This window comes from Hakea prostrata, unplaced genomic scaffold, assembly GCF_041222555.1.
Source record: "Hakea prostrata isolate BN-2017 unplaced genomic scaffold, UWA_Hpros_2 contig_143, whole genome shotgun sequence".
Classification (NCBI taxonomy): Eukaryota; Viridiplantae; Streptophyta; class Magnoliopsida; order Proteales; family Proteaceae; genus Hakea; species Hakea prostrata.
This window is the reverse complement of record NW_028291262.1, coordinates 87,217-103,184: the sequence shown is the minus strand read 5'-3', so window position 1 is coordinate 103,184 and position 15,968 is coordinate 87,217. Positions and strand designations below refer to the sequence as shown.

Below are 15,968 nucleotides of genomic sequence, written 5' to 3'. Positions count from 1 at the left end.
ACCTTAGCTGTAACACCAAACTGGGTACATATTTCAGCAACAAGTCCAGAAATACCAAATAGCTCAGAACGGCGTTTCATTAAATAAATACAAGTAACACTTGAATAACATCTACAAAGGTAACGGAATGTCAAACACCTAGAGTGGAAAAACCTGACATGGTCCCTAGAGTTAGAGTGAACTATGAAGTAGGGCTGGTGATACCTATTATTAAGATGGGGAGGATAGTTCACACAGCGGAGCTTCCCGAAATGACAGGACTCACATAATAAATTTGAAAGTAAATGAAAACAAGGATATAACAATTTTAAATAATCTAATGACTAATTGGTGTGGATTGGAGATGCCAGAACAAACCACAATATGGTTTGCATAAGCTCTCCATTATTTTTATTACTGATTTGCATAAGCTATTGAATTGTTCTTTTTCTTAGTTGTATGTCTAGAACTTACTTGTATATATTTCGTTCTTTAGATTCAAGGAGAAATGACAGAAGTCAGCATTCAAGATCTCTTACATCCAAAGAGTAATTACTATACTTTACAGTTTCATTGATCAAAAGACTCAACATTAAAGGCTGCTGTATTTTTTTGGTTACATGATGTGGTGGGTCCTACAGTTTTTCCTGTCAAATGGATTTGAACTCTTTTGTTTCTTTTACTGCCCAAAGTATTTGTTCTATTTGAAGCTGAAATATACAAGTAGTGGCAATGTCAAAAAAACAGTTGCAGATGTATCACCATTTTCAATTGTTTTACAAGTCCCCCATGATAGCGGATAGATGCCACTGAGGAATTATGATAATTGTTGACTAGGCATCTTTGTTGGCCTAGATCTCCAGGAAATCTCAGTCAACTAAGTTATGGGAGTTGACTAGTATAATATATGTTTACTTTCTATTTTTTTCATGTTGCTTGGTTGACAAGTAACCTCTCTCAGATAATTTTCTCTCTCTGTATCTCTCTTTTTCTTTTTTAATAAAAGATTTGGGAGATTCTATGCAATATGTATGTTTCCTTTTTGCTGTGATCCAGTTTTGGAATGTTCTCCTAAACTGACATTGACTTTTAGATTATAATAAAGTAATTAAGGGGAGAGCCAGTTACAAGCAAGCTCTCTGCCTCGTTTCCCTTTTGCCTTCTCCTTTCTCCTTCTTCTCTTCTCTTTGTTCCTGTCGTTCTGAACTCCTGAGTTGCATGAACTGTTTGATGGTATCGGAGCCTTCAATCTGATCCTGTCTCAGTTTCTAAAACTACAGTTTTGCGTGTTCTTTTTCCCTCCTTTCTTCCCTACCCTATTATCTACTGAGTAATACCTAATCAGACCATAATGATATAAAGGGATCAACCCCTTTTTTCAGTCTGATTAGTACTTATACTACTCAATGCAAAGGCATACTACAGTCAGTTATTTCTTTTTCCTACGATTTCTGGGCATCAATTCTTTCTACTGAGGTAACCTCCTCTGTTATCTTCCTTCACTGATTGAATGCAAGTCAGGACATTCCCTCACTGCCCCATGATTTTTGTTGATCATTCTAGTATAGCCCCTGTGTGAGTGATGTGCTGCTTTTAATTTTCCCTGGCAAGCGGTACGACTGTTTTTGCCTGATTTATGAATCTATGGCTAATATCTTACCTATTTGAAGTCCTTTGTTGGTTTTGAAGTTCTGCAATACCTTGGTATGTTTTTGCCGCTGCAACTGTCCTTCTAATGTTGGTACTGTTCTACAGTTGACATGTTCTGCTGATTATGGTCTTTTAGTCCCTCAATTGTCTTTTTTTTTTTTTTTTGAAATACTTTGTTAGATCAGCCTGAGTTGTTAAATCCTGCTGGTTCTATAGTGCATAGTGTTGCAGTGTTGCTGCTGATCTTTACTGCTTTAACAGCCCTTGTTTTATTATTGCTGAACCTAAACCTGCTGATACTCTACAAGTACATATCACGACAGTTAAGTTAAGTGGTGTCTCTAACTATTTGTTATAGGCTCAGGCTGTTGAGGCCTATATACATGCCAAGGGAAATCTTAAATATATCAAGGAAGCCCCACCTACCTGACCTTAAGAATCCTAAATCTGTGGCTGTTCATGTTGAATGGACGAGAGAAAGTTCTGTTGTTAAATTTTGGTTGTGGAATAATGTTGAGCCCTCCATTGTTGCTATGTAGTGTTTCATAGTTTAGCTAAGGGGTGCGGGAAGACCTCTATAAAAGCTACTCCTAAGTTAGAACATTTCTTGTACTATGAATTTTATGCGAAGTCCTAATTGCAATCGAAACCACTGAAATTTTGATCAGAATTTTGGGTTTTTGGCTAGTCAAGATGAAACCAGGGGGTGAAAATCTTTTCCCTACTTTCAACTGAGATGGGTTGAAACTTGGGTTTTGATTGAGTTTTGCGAAACCTTGTTTAAATATACCAAATCTCGGCCGGTCGAAATTTTTTCGATTTCCCTTTGCCATTTTTGCCTCTTTCAACCGCTTTTTCACTAAAAAATCATCAGTCCTTTGTCTTCTTTCACCTTGTTTGTTGTTTGCTCCATGCATGGTGGGAGATCTCACAAGATCTTGGCAAGATCTCGTATCTCGCTTTTTCAAAGAAGCGAGATGAGATGGAGATCGAGAGCAGAGAGTTGGGATATCTCGCTAGAACTCTTAATTTTTTCCCTTTTTTGTGGATTTTGACTGGATTTTCACTTGCAATTATTCTTAGCACATCTACAACATCGAAGGAAGATCAATCATTCTTTGCTTGTCTTATGAACTTATGATTTAATGACTTATATAGAACTTCTGATGGTTGTATAATTTTATTATCCTATTCTTGAAAATTTGAGATTGTGATACTTATATAGATGGAATTTTGATAACATTTAGGTTATCTGATGCATTTGATACACTTGCTTTTCATTTATATCATACTTAGGGTTGTTTTTGACAAATCCAAAGCCACCAATGTGTTTAAAAGGCCTTAAATAAGCTAAATACGAAGTTTCAACCCAATTTGGACCCGAAAACCCACCGAGATTGACCACTAAGTTGACGTCAAAAAATTGTATATCTCGACCGAGATCTCGCCGAATGGTTGAGATCTCTGTTTTTCAAGGTGGCGAGATCTTGCTTGAGAGCGAGATCTTCTACCATGGCTCCATGGTTATAGTCCTTATGGTGGAGTTGCTGGATATGGGATTCATCTGTTGACGCTAGTAGTATGTCTGCATGTGGGTATGGGCATGGATCAATAATTTGTGGACTCTATCTTTGGATATCCATCATACCCAGCTGGGCCAGTTCAGCCATCATCCTATTACCATTCCCTAATGATACATTCCCTATTTTGTGATATCTAGCTATGGTGACGATGACACCTATGGATTCACAATATTGGACTACATGAATAAATATTCTTAGAGCATGACATGGGAGTCTTTTGACCAGTAGTTAGAGCAGTGGATCAAATCTCACCAATACTATGCATCTTGTGGATCCACCGAGGAACTCAACTTGGAATTGAGTGAAGATGTCAGCAAAGTTTGTTTTTGGTTATTTACTTTGTGGATATTGTATTTGTATGAAACGTTAAAGTACTTATTATATATATAATTTGTTCACATGTCTTTGTATTCATCGGAACCTCTCATGTAACTACAACTTGAATGATAACTCTTCATTGGGTTTTTTTTAGCAAGATACTTGTGCCTTTGTGTTGCTTATTCTTTAAATAGGTTGTATGCAAAAATCCAGATAAAGAAAACCATAAAAGCAAGGCCAAAAACATCCATCGAGTTGTCCTGGGAAAATTCCCAGGTTTCAACTAAGATGGTCGAAATTTTGACCTCATTTTGGTCTCGAGGATGGTTGAAACTAGCCTGGGAATCAAGATTTGGATCTTGATTGTATGAAAGGTTTTTCTGTTTTCTCAAGGAACGAATCTCTCAATGATTATTTTAGCACTTCTAAAATCTATCTTGAGGAACTACAAGTTTACCAGCTCATCTCCAATGATCTTGAAAAATTAAGGACTAGTAGATTGAGATAGGCCACCGAGTTTACACTAGAAAAATGTTATATCTTGACCAAGATCTCGCCATCTTGGTCGAGATCTCGGTATTTTGAGGTGGCAAGAGCTTGCTCGAGAGTGAGATCTCCCACCAATACATTTGACCTTCCTGAATTTGCCTCTACTTCTTCCGAAGAGATGATGAATCCTAAGATCACTTTTGGCATCATGGAAGTGCACTGCTTGAGGTTCAGGAAGAGTTTCTCTGTTCTCAAAATATTTTTGCAAATGCTTCGGATGCTCCTCTGTGTTCTTGCTGTACACCAAAATATCATCAGAGTATACAACCAGAAATTTCCCAATATAAGGTTTGAGTACCTGTGTCATAACCCTCATGAAGATACTAGGTGCATTGGTCAGACAAAAGGGCATGACCTTCCATTCGAACAAGTCTCCCCTGATTTTGAATGCTGTCTTCCACTCATCCCCTAGTCCGATTCCGATTTGGTGGTACCAACTTTGAGATCATGTTTGGAGAAGATTGAGGATCCGGTAAGCATGTCCAGCATATCATTAAGTCTTGGTATAGGGAATCTGTACTTCACTGTGATCTTGTTGATGTCTTTACTATCTACAAGCATCCTTCAAGGTCCATCTTCTTGGGAGTTAACAAGGATGGTACAGCACATGGGCTAAGATTTTCAGTCACAAATTCCTTCTTCAATAGATCCTTTACCTATCTGTGTAATTCTTCATGCTCTGAGGACTCAACCGGCATGCAAGTAAGTTAGTGGTGCTCCTGGTACGAGGTCAATTGCATGCTAGATATCTCTCATGGGGGCAGCCTATCGACTAGATCTGTTAATACTACGTCTGAATGTTTCTGTAGAAGCTCTTTGATGGGTGGAGAGTGTTCCTTGCTTTTGGTTGGGATGTCTTCCCTGCTCTGGTGAACCAGCATGAGATTACTCTCTTTGCTAGATCCCTCAAACTCCTTGGGTGGAACAACCAAGATTTGCTGTATGGGTACCTGCTGGTTTGTTCTCTGGTCTGTTTCCTTCAGATTTCTCTTGGTAGATTCAGAGGGAAGGGTTCAATGTTTTGACCTTTATGTAGGAACTTACAATTGTTTTCCCTCCTTATGACAGATACAGCATTGTCGTACAATCAAGGTCTCCCTAGGATAATCTCGGGATAACCTCATGGATATTACATCATGCCAAACTTCCTCAGAATAAGCATGGAGACTAACAGAAACCAAACATCTCTGGGACACTTCCAGTCTATCACTATTGAGTAGTGACAATATACAGGGTTGGGGGTGCCTCTCAACTGTCAACCCAGTCCTTTTAACAAAACCCTTCAGACACCACATTGACATTACTCCCACCATCAACTATAACTATATCTTGAATGGTTACCTGATTTGAGTCTGTTATAGAATATACAGCTTCTCCTCCAATCTTCTTCCTCTGTTTCAGCCACCAAGATCTTTGCCATCACATTCATGGAAAATGTAGGAACAAAATTTCCCTCTTCTTCTAAGGTTTCAAACTCCTTTTTGCGGTTGTCTGGACTTCTTTACGTGGTGTTGGTGATTGTTGGTTGACCTTGCTCTGATACCAATTCATGTTCAGGGTCTAGGCCAGTCTTCAGGATCCTCTCAAATAGAACCAGTAATCAAATAACTAATCCTTGGGAAACTTGGTTTGAATATTGTAACTCACAGTAGTAGTTTGAGGATTGTATGGGGTGGGTTTGGGAAAAATTAATGATGCCAGGATGGTTTAGGGCCTGTTTGGTTACATGAGTCTGAAGATTTCAAATATCTAGAGATTTCAAATCTATTGATTTCAAATCTATGGAGTTATAATTTATAAAATTAGATGTTTGGTTGTGGAATGAAATCTGTGGATTCATCCTAAAAAACTATTTGATCGACGTGATTTTTGTGAATGTGCAAATGTATAGCTTTTTTGAAATCTCTGGATTTCACCCCTTACCCATAAATCTACAGATTCACGTTTTTAGGGCCTGTTTGGTTACATGAGTCTGGAGATTTCAAAAATCTAGAGATTTCAAATCTATGGAGTCATAAATCTTAAAATTAACTGTTTGGTTAACTTGAATCTGTGGAATGAAATCTGTGAATTCATCCTGAAAAACTGTTTGGTTACCTTAATCTGTGGAATGAAATCTGTGGATTCATCTCGAAAAACTGTTTGGTTATCCTAAATCTTTAATTGAAATTTGTAGATTCATTCTAAAAAACTGTTTAGTTATCTGAATCCATATATTCCAAAACATTGACTATAAAAATTGATTGTTTTTCTTATCCTAAAAAATTTCTTTTAATTTCTTTTTTGATCATCATCAATTTGTTGGGTGCCTATTGTTATTGTTATGTTTCTTTTTAGGACCATGCCAGTGTGAATTTCCTCAGTAATGTGATTCTCAGAAGTCAGATGAGTGAGATTTTGTGGAATTAGTTCTCATCAAGCCACAGATATATGTTGGACTGAACTCCGTAGATGATGACCCTTCAACTTGACATCCTTGTCACCTGTCTGTTTCATCACGGAACATGTTGCCTGTAGCTCGTCAATAATCTGGCATGGATCGATCAATAGATGGTAAGAAATGGGACAAGTGAAGGATTATTGAAGTTCTTGCTGGAGAAAATGAGGAAACTTCTTTGCATGATGTTGTTGCTTCAAAACATGTGCCTACACCTCCTAGTGTCAAAACTCAATTTTTTGGTATGAAATGGGTACTTCTATTCATACTACTCTGGTGGAAAGTGAGGCGATAGATTCAATCTATAACTCAAGGTAGAATTCAATATTTTTTTGGATTGGAAAACAAAACTTACGCTAGGAACTTCTTGCTAAATTTTGTTGGCCTTCTTCTGGTATTGGAGCAGATCCATAAAACTTGCTTCCTTAGGCTTTAGGACAAAAAAGTTTTCACTGAATCCCTCATTGCAATTGCAAGCCATGGAGAGAGAGAGAATAAGGCAGAGTAAGAGGAAGAAGAGATTGGTTCAGGCTTCAAAGTCTGAAACTCTACACACCCTAGGAAGCAAAATGTATTGTACCTACAAAGCAAAATGTATTGCACCCATATGACTTAACAAACTATGAGCATATCCATAAATAGATCTACAAAGCAAAATGGGGGTGAATATAACAAATTCTGGTTAAGTCCAAGAACGTCAGCCCCTTCCCATTTCTAACGAAATTACTGTCAAGAAGTTGATATATAATATTACCTACCTTGAATCAAGAGACGTCAAAACAAAAATATAAACATCAAAAGTAAACTTGTCAAGTAGAAAATAACAAAAGATAGAACTGTGTTGTTCAACTAAACAGATTTCGAGGTAAACTAGATCCACTGCCACCAAGAACACGGTCTTCAAGCATTATGAGCTTCTCTTCATCGTTGTAATCCAAAAACTCCTGTGCATCGGTCTTGTTGTTCAGTAAATACCTTTTTGCAGCCATTCTCTGACGAACATCAAGGCCAAGGAGTGCCTCAAGTGCTAGTGTGAGCCTTTTCGAGATGTCTGGGAGATATTCTATGTCAACAAACTTGTCAAATGCATTAGCAAGCTGCTTCAAAGGACTTGCTACCTTGTCAGCCGGAGTCTTGTCCTTCTTCTTCTTCTTCTTGCTTGAAGACTCTAAGAGAGCATCTGATGCTGCCCTAGTACGACTTGCAGACCTTTGATCAGAAGGGGTTGGTTGAGAAGTTAAATCATCATCAGCCCCTAATGTCATATCCACCAAGTTTATATCCTCCATGTGTGCATCAGCTGGGTGTGCTGCATCATGACCAGTGGCAATTTCATTGCCAAACCATGCCAACACATCTCTATGGATTTGAAGGACTGGTTGGTCCTTCCAATACTACTCTTCGGGCTTCTGCACAAATGTAATATTGACATGTCAGTTGCTTAAAATGAGTTTTCAAAACCATTTGAATGCAAATGATGAAAAATTTATTGATTAAAAAGTAAAATGTTCATACCTGAAATCCAGCCCATAGATTCTAGTTAGGGGTAATGCTGTTGGCCTTGCATGAGTCTCCCAAGGCATACACTCAAGCACCGAGATGCTGGAATGCAGCCATGTTTTTTTTGTAGCACCTCCATCAGGTCTCTTATAGTTGGTCTGCCATCGCTAACTGTATTAAAGATCAGTCCACAACATGCACAACCATGTATCTTTTATGGCTAACTGTATTAAAGATCAATCCACAACATGCACAACCATGTATCTAGGTGCAATATATTTATACCCTCAACAGCTAACAAAATATCTATGAGAGATTTTAGGAGAAATCGATGTACCCACTTTATGCTTTGTTAGTATCTATGTAAAAATAATTACATGTTCATCTATGATCAGTATTACATTACACTTCGATAATTCAATCAACTACAGTGGTAAAACAGAGTACATTAAAATACCAAAAGCTTTGATCCTATTTAAACAACTACTTTGAGAAAACATTCCCATCATAACTCCAATGTTCAGGTCTCCCTATAATCATCTCAGCATGGGTTATACAAACAGCAACTCCATAGAAAGGGCCAATCGTGACATGAAAGCACTTATACCATTAGTCCCACTTTGAAAGCCACAGATTGAGTCCTTTCTAAACCTACCCTAGAAGATTTTAATTCTAAATTGTAATTAAAAAAGAATTAACTACACATACAATCCTTTGATAACTGTTTGTAGTCATTAAATTAAGACTGCATCTTAGCAAAACAAGAAGGTTCAACTAAGGTTTATGACTTCTAAGTATGGAAGTACAAAGGCTCCACTGAAGGTTGTTCCAATGGATACACTGGTTTGAATCTGCTTTTGAAGAGAGATCAATCAGAAAAAGAAAAAAGAAAAAACAATAATAATAAACCAAAGGAAACCTCAGTTGCACCAGTCATCAATTTCCTCTGCTGCCTTTTCCTTCCCCCTAGAAGCTCAACCTCAACAGGTTTTCAACCTTAAATTGGATTGGATAAAAGGTAATAGGATTCCTTGTAATTCGACTCTTAAGATAAATGAAAAAATGCTTCAAGTTTGCATTTAAACATCAATAGAAATCAGTTCTTGTGTAACTCCAACATGGCTATGAACTTACATGCCAGAACAGAAAATTAATTGACTTCTTAATCAAAAGCAGCAAAAGAGGGTTGAAGACACATTAATTTGAGAAGGGCATCGCAACACAAATTCTATCTTCTTGTAAACATAAGCAGTAAAAGTAGCAGTCAGTTCCGGAGCTCCAGAGACCATCACAAGTTCAAAAGAGGAGATCATGAGTCTGTCACATCCAACTTTCATCAGTCTCATCTTTTAGTAACGTGTCTAGGTTTAATTAAATCATTGATCGTTTGAACTTGAGTACAATGAGTTAGATCAGGCTGGTGAATACTATTTCACAGCTAATTCAAAAAATCACCAGAAGAAGATGCAAGCAATGACCTACAATTTTTTGCTTCTATTTTCGTTCAAAAAACCCTAGTATTCCTCAATCAAAACCAAATCTCCCATAGAAGAAGATGAAGAAGAATGAACTGACAGAAGAAGATGAAGAAGAACGAAGAAGTAGAAGAACCTTTTTCACTGTAGATGGGAACCGAATCAGAACTGCAGAAAGTGAAAACCTTTGGGATTCCTGAGTCGAAACGAAGCTCCCAGTCTCGTTCCGTCGAAGTCGTAGATTTCCGTCAAGTAAATTTGGTGAATGTGCAAATTCCTGTTTCTTTTATAGTCACTGTGAAAAATGGTGAAATCTACAGATTTCACCCCACACCCAAAAATCTACAAACTCACGATTATAGGCTAAAAACGTGAATCTCAAGATTTCGTGAATCTGCTAATTTATAGTAACCAAACAGCTATAAATCTTCCATTTATGAGTCTAGAGATTTGAAATTTGTAGATTCAAGTAACCAAACAGGCCCTTAGTGTAAAAAGGTGAATCTCTAGATTTCATGAATCTAGAGATTTTTACAACCAAACGGGTATAATTCTCCGATTCATGAATCCAGAGATTTCAAATCTCTAGATTCATGTAACCAAACAGGCCCTCAGAGTTTTGGGAAATTTTTATGGTTTTGGCTATCCAACAACACCCTAGGTAGGATAGGATGGAAAATGACGGGTTTTTTGTATGGTAGCTAGAAGATGGAATGGAGGGGTAGGGTCTTTGCGGCAAAGGAGAAAAGGCATGGGGACTTGCAGTTGGGATTGGGTAGCTAAGGGATGGTTCTTGAATCTTTCTTCTATCTTCCTTGACTTTCTTGAACTCTCTCTCCTTTTCTTTTCTCTTATTTTCTTCTTTCTTTTCTTTTCTTTTCTTTGCTTTCTTTCTTGAAATTCTTGCTCTTTCAAGGAAGAATTTGAATTCAGAAATTCAGCAATCACTAATAAGGGGCTGCGATGGGAATTCTTTGGTTTCTAGGCTGTCATGAGGCTTGGGGAAGAAGTCGAGGGCTAGGAGAGGGGAATTGATTGGGAAGGGGTTGGGGATTAGACTCACTTGAGGGCGATGGCTGCAGATCATCTTGTAGAAGAGGACACCTTCACTAAGTGTCGCTAAGTTTCAAAGCCCTGAAGTACTCATACACACTTCCTGGCTGCAACTCTCATAATTTTATTCATCAAAACTGAATTGAATTACAAGCATGGATCTGTATTTTAAATCTAATATTGGGAATCCTACTTGGACTCTTAAAGAAAACACAACTGACTTCTAAATAGGACTCCTTTTAACAAGTTAGGAGTCATCAATGAATTAATTAAAGGACTTCTACATAAACTGGGACTGTTGGATAACTTTAATATTAGGGCTCCAAATAACAAAACAAAGTAGTTAAAGACTCCAAAATTAGCTGGAATTATCCCAACTTAATAGGGCTCGAACTAGGGATGGATAATGATCAAAACACCCCTACAAGGGTTCGGCCCCTCTGGCAGCGCCGCAAGCTGCTAGAGGGCTTGGGCCTTCTTTGGGATCTTCTGGGTCGTCTCTAGCTGGTTACATCAACCCCCCCCCTCTCTTTCTCTCATTACTTTTTCCCTTCAACTTTGGGTTATTGTTATTGATTTTTTATTCACCCAAATTGAAGCTCGAAGTAACTATTGTGAGTTGCTCCCCTGGCCCTCGCAAGTGTGCAGCAAATTTATTTATTTGTTCGTCTATTTTCTGGGTGTTTTTTGCATGCCACTGACAGTTAGTTCCTCTTGTTTACTGATGAATATATGTTGGTTTATTTTTTGAGAGGTATATCAGTTTGATGCAGAGACTGAAGAGATATGGGATTTCTGGAATCTTATCTTATGGGTTACTGAATACCATTTATTATCTTACCACATTTCTGTTGTTCTGGTGAGTAGAAATTTGATACTATGATTTGAATAAAGTTAATATCTTGTTACATTTTCAATGCAAAATTGGATTTGAGTTATCAAATGCGGTGGTTTTATCCTGCTTTGTCAATGCACTACATCTGTTGAATACACTTGAGAATCAGGGTATCGCTGAAATGTCAAAGATCTGCATCTGGATTGCCCTGTTCCTGAATAAGTCAAATGGTAGAGGATAGTTTCTAGACCAGGTAATATGGTAAATGACTAGAGAAACTAGAAGAAAACAATAAATTAAGTAGTAAAATTATTGGTTGTATCATTATCAAAATTTTAAATAAATTCATTGAACCTAATTAAGGCCTGCGCTGGCTTTATCCTTTTTGTACACATACTAGATCATGCATGGAATGTTTTCGATCCCAAGAAGTAGTCAAATAGTACATTTCGTGGATGTTGATTTGGTTACTAAATGAAGTTGTGTGTTTTGTTTTTTGTGATGAGAATATTTTGACAAATATATTAACAATCATCCTCTCCCCACTCTCTAGGTTTTATGTTACTCCGGCTCCTGGAAGAATGGGTTATGCAGCAGCTGTTAAGAGGTGACAAATTTTTTTTCTCACATTTTTTGGGAAAAGTTACAAACAATTTGGACCTGTTACCTTTTAAGTGTACTTAACTTGCAGATTTATAAAAGTAATGGTGATGGTTTGGACTGGAAGTCAAGTAACCAAGCTTTTCAGAGCTGGAGGGTGAGCTTTGTTGGAAGTATAATTAAGTTTTCCTAATTTGAGTAGACTCCTCTCTTAGTTATATCTTTTGTTTTCTTATATTCTTTATATTGGTTTCATATTTTGTGTTAGACTATGTTTTCTAATATCTAGGATTGGATTTTCTATTCTATTTGCTTTGTATTTCCTTATCCTACTCAGAGTAGGATTTACTCAGATTGTAACCATAAATACCCCATTGGGGCCTATGAATGAAGATAACCTTCTGATCAATAATTTCTTCAAATTCCAACAAGCTCTTTGTGCTTAGTGTGGTAATTTGCATGAAGGGTCAATTTTTAGTTGTCCCCACCAGTAAATGTTTAATCATTTGTCTGGAGTCTGGAGAACAGTAAAAGTTGAGGAGAATAAAACTAATTAATTAACCTATTTTCTGCTTGACCTTGACACAAAATTTTCTGCTTAAAGAATAGGCTGACAACATAGACCTTTGGAACAATAGTCCAACATTCATATCTATCAGCCTTTGAATGAGTCCAATTCGGTGCTGGATCTGCATCTAGAGGTTCATCTTCTCTGGCACACAGCATGACTTTCCCACCTTCTCTCCCATTTTCTTGTTTGTCTTCTTCTTCCTGTTTTGCTTCTTTATCTATTTTGCCGCTTGTCACGATAATGGTTTTTTGCATGGATAGACAAAACTTCCCTGACAAAATTCTTTATAACCTCAATCCTCAATTTAAGTTTACATTTAATGAAGATTATTGATTGAGATTTTTTAACTTCAAAGCTAAAACAAACCAGAATCTCTACTGGCGTGTAGCCAAAGGCCAGAAACTGAATGAAAAGAAGCTGAAGAAGAAGAAGAAGAAGAGAAGAAAAGAGAAGACGCAAGGGGGTAGAGACTACAATAGTTTTGAGTCTCTACCCCTAGAGCTTTATTTATAGATTAAGATTACAGCCCTAGTCACTTACTAATTGTGAGTACATTCCAAAAATAAAAAACTGATTCTCTTACATTCTAGAGACAGTTCTCAAAAAGGAAAGAAAATATAAACTAAAGCTATTAGGAAATTAGTAACTTTCTAATTCTGTAAAGCACCCAATACTTTCCAAATCTGTAACTACTTTTGCTCCAAGACAAGACTTTCTAGTTTCGAGACAGCTTGGACTCCAAGAAGCCACGACTTGCTCTTTAAGTATCAATTAGGCTGTTGCAACACCCCCCTCAAGCTAGAGAGTATTGATCACTGTTAGAAAACAAGCTTTAAACAATCAAAATAGCAGTTGAACTTGAACAGAGAAAAGAGAGAAGAAGAAGAAGAGAAGAGAGATGAAGAACCAGTAGAAAAGACCTGTGATTCTTAGCTAAAAAGTCTAGAATCACAGAGTACTTTTATTTATAGCTTCTAATGAATCTAATACAACTTGAGAGACAAGTAATTGTCCTCTAGAAGAAGGAAACAAAATATTACAGCTTTAGTAACTTCCTGACTCCTAAAATAGAAAGTTCTAAAAATAGAAACTATGACCAAAACAGAAACTATGCTTTCTAAAAAAAACTCCCAAAACTTATGTAGCAAGATTCCCACATTAGAAATAGAAAATATAATCAAAACAATAGCATAATACTATTCACGTGAACAGTAACGTGAACAGTAAAATCACAAATTTACGTATACTTCAACACTCCCCCTCAAGCTGGAGCATACAAATCTCTCATGCCCAGCTTGCAACAGATAGACTGAAAACTTGGTCTGAACAGAGCTTTGGTGAACAAATCAGCTAGTTGGTCAATAGAGCTCACAAAAGGAGTTGCTATAAACTTCTTCTTCACTGCATCACGCACAAAGTGACAATCAACCTCTATATGCTTTGTTCTCTCATGGAACACTGGATTACTAGCAATGTAAGTGGCTGCCTGATTATCACAAAACATTTTCATAGGGGTAGAAATTGGAAATCCTATTTCCTCTAACAATGAATGAAGCCACATCAATTCAGCAGCAGTGTGGGCCATAGCCTTATACTCAGCTTTAGCACTAGATCGAGCAATAGTGGACTGTTTCTTACTCTTCCAAGTCACAAGATTTCCACCAAGAAAAGTACAATAACCTGTGGTTGACCGACGATCAATGACGGATCCAGCCCAATCTGCATCAGAAAAGGCAACCAAGTCCATACTCCGATTTGGTCGATAGATGAGCCCTTTTCCAGGCGCACTCTTGAGGTACCGAAGCACTCTCATTGCTACATCCCAATGAGCCTTCCTAGGAGACTGCATTAACTGACTCAACACACCAACAGGATAAGAAATATCAGGACGAGTAACAATAAGATAAATAAGTTTCCCAATAAGACTCCTGTAACGATGGACATCATCTAACAAGTCACCATCATCACGTCCTAACTTCAACTGAGGATCCATGGGAATGCCGCTAGGTTTAGAAGCAAGCATGCCAGTCTCAGTCAAAAGATCTAACACATACTTTCTTTGTGACAAACTTACTCCTTTTTTACTGCGAATCACTTCAATCCCCAAGAAATATTGTAGATCACCTAAATATTTGGTTTGGAAAGATTTTTGTAAGTGTGCCTTAACTGTATGGATTGCATCAACATCATTGCCTGAAAGGACAATATCATCAACATAAACTGCCATAATGACACTACAATCACCCTGCCGTCTAACAAACATAGAGTGATCAGAATAACACTGTGCAAAACCAAAATACTCCACAGTTTTGCTAAATTTCTCAAACCAAGCCCGTGGAGACTGTTTGAGTCCATAAATAGCTTTATGAAGCCTGCAGACACGAACACTGTCCTCCCCCTGAGCAACATACCCTGGAGGTTGCTCCATGTAAACTTCTTCATGAAGATCACCATATAAGAATGCATTTTTTATGTCAAGCTGAAAAAGAGTCCAATCATAATTCACAGCCAAAGATATCAAGACACGAACAGAATTAAGTCTTGCCACAGGAGAAAAAGTCTCAAAATAATCTACACCATATGTTTGTGTATAGCCCTTAGCCACCAAGCGGGCCTTAAGCCTTTCAACCGTACCATCAGAATGGTACTTAATAGTATACACCCACTGACGGCGGACCACATCTTTCCCAGGAGGTAAGTTGACTAAAGACCATGTATGACGAGAATGTAAAGCATCCATTTCCACATCCATAGCGGCTTTCCGGTTAGGAATTTTAAGAGCTTCGGTATAATGGGTTGGAATATGAACGGCAGACATAGACAAAGCAAGGCAACGAAAGCTAGGAGGGAGATGAGAGGTAGAAACAAAATTGGAAACAGGATAAACAATGTTAGAGTGTAAAGTGCAAGTACGAGTACGTTTCCTTAAAGCAATTGCTAAGTCATTTGAAGGCGAAGTGGGATCTCCACTAGAAGAATCCGCTGGTGGAGAGGATGAAGAAGGAACATCCGTAGGGCCAGCTTCAGGCTCCACTAAAGGAGAGCCGCTAATATTTGTAGGAGGAACTCTACTATCCACAATATGTTTTGGCAACGTATGTCTTCGCTGATAAACCTGTAGAGGAACATTGCTAGTGGAAGGAACTAAAGAGAGAATAGGAGGAGTATCATACAAAACACAGTTTTCAACAGACACAGATTGACTTAGATAATAAGGAGTGTCTTCAAAAAAGTTCACATCCGCACTTGTAAATTGTTTGCGAAGAACCGGATCATAACAGCAAAAACCTTTTAGAGTGCGTGAGTACCCAAGAAAAATACACTTAACAGAACGGGGGGAAAGTTTATCCAAAGGATGTGGTATGTGAACAAAACACACACAACCAAAAATTTTGGGTGGAACTGAAAACGGTCCTTT

At 37.7% G+C, this 15,968-nt stretch overlaps 1 long non-coding RNA gene across 1 annotated transcript; it reads left to right on the top strand.

The window, feature by feature from the left end:
* Positions 1-474: 474 nt before the first annotated feature.
* LOC148998773 (uncharacterized) lies at positions 475-12,142 on the top strand. The gene is made up of 4 exons (XR_016171116.1): positions 475-527; positions 11,308-11,403; positions 11,933-11,986; positions 12,071-12,142. It is a non-coding gene; the product is annotated as an uncharacterized LOC148998773 (long non-coding RNA).
* Positions 12,143-15,968: the final 3,826 nt, after the last annotated feature.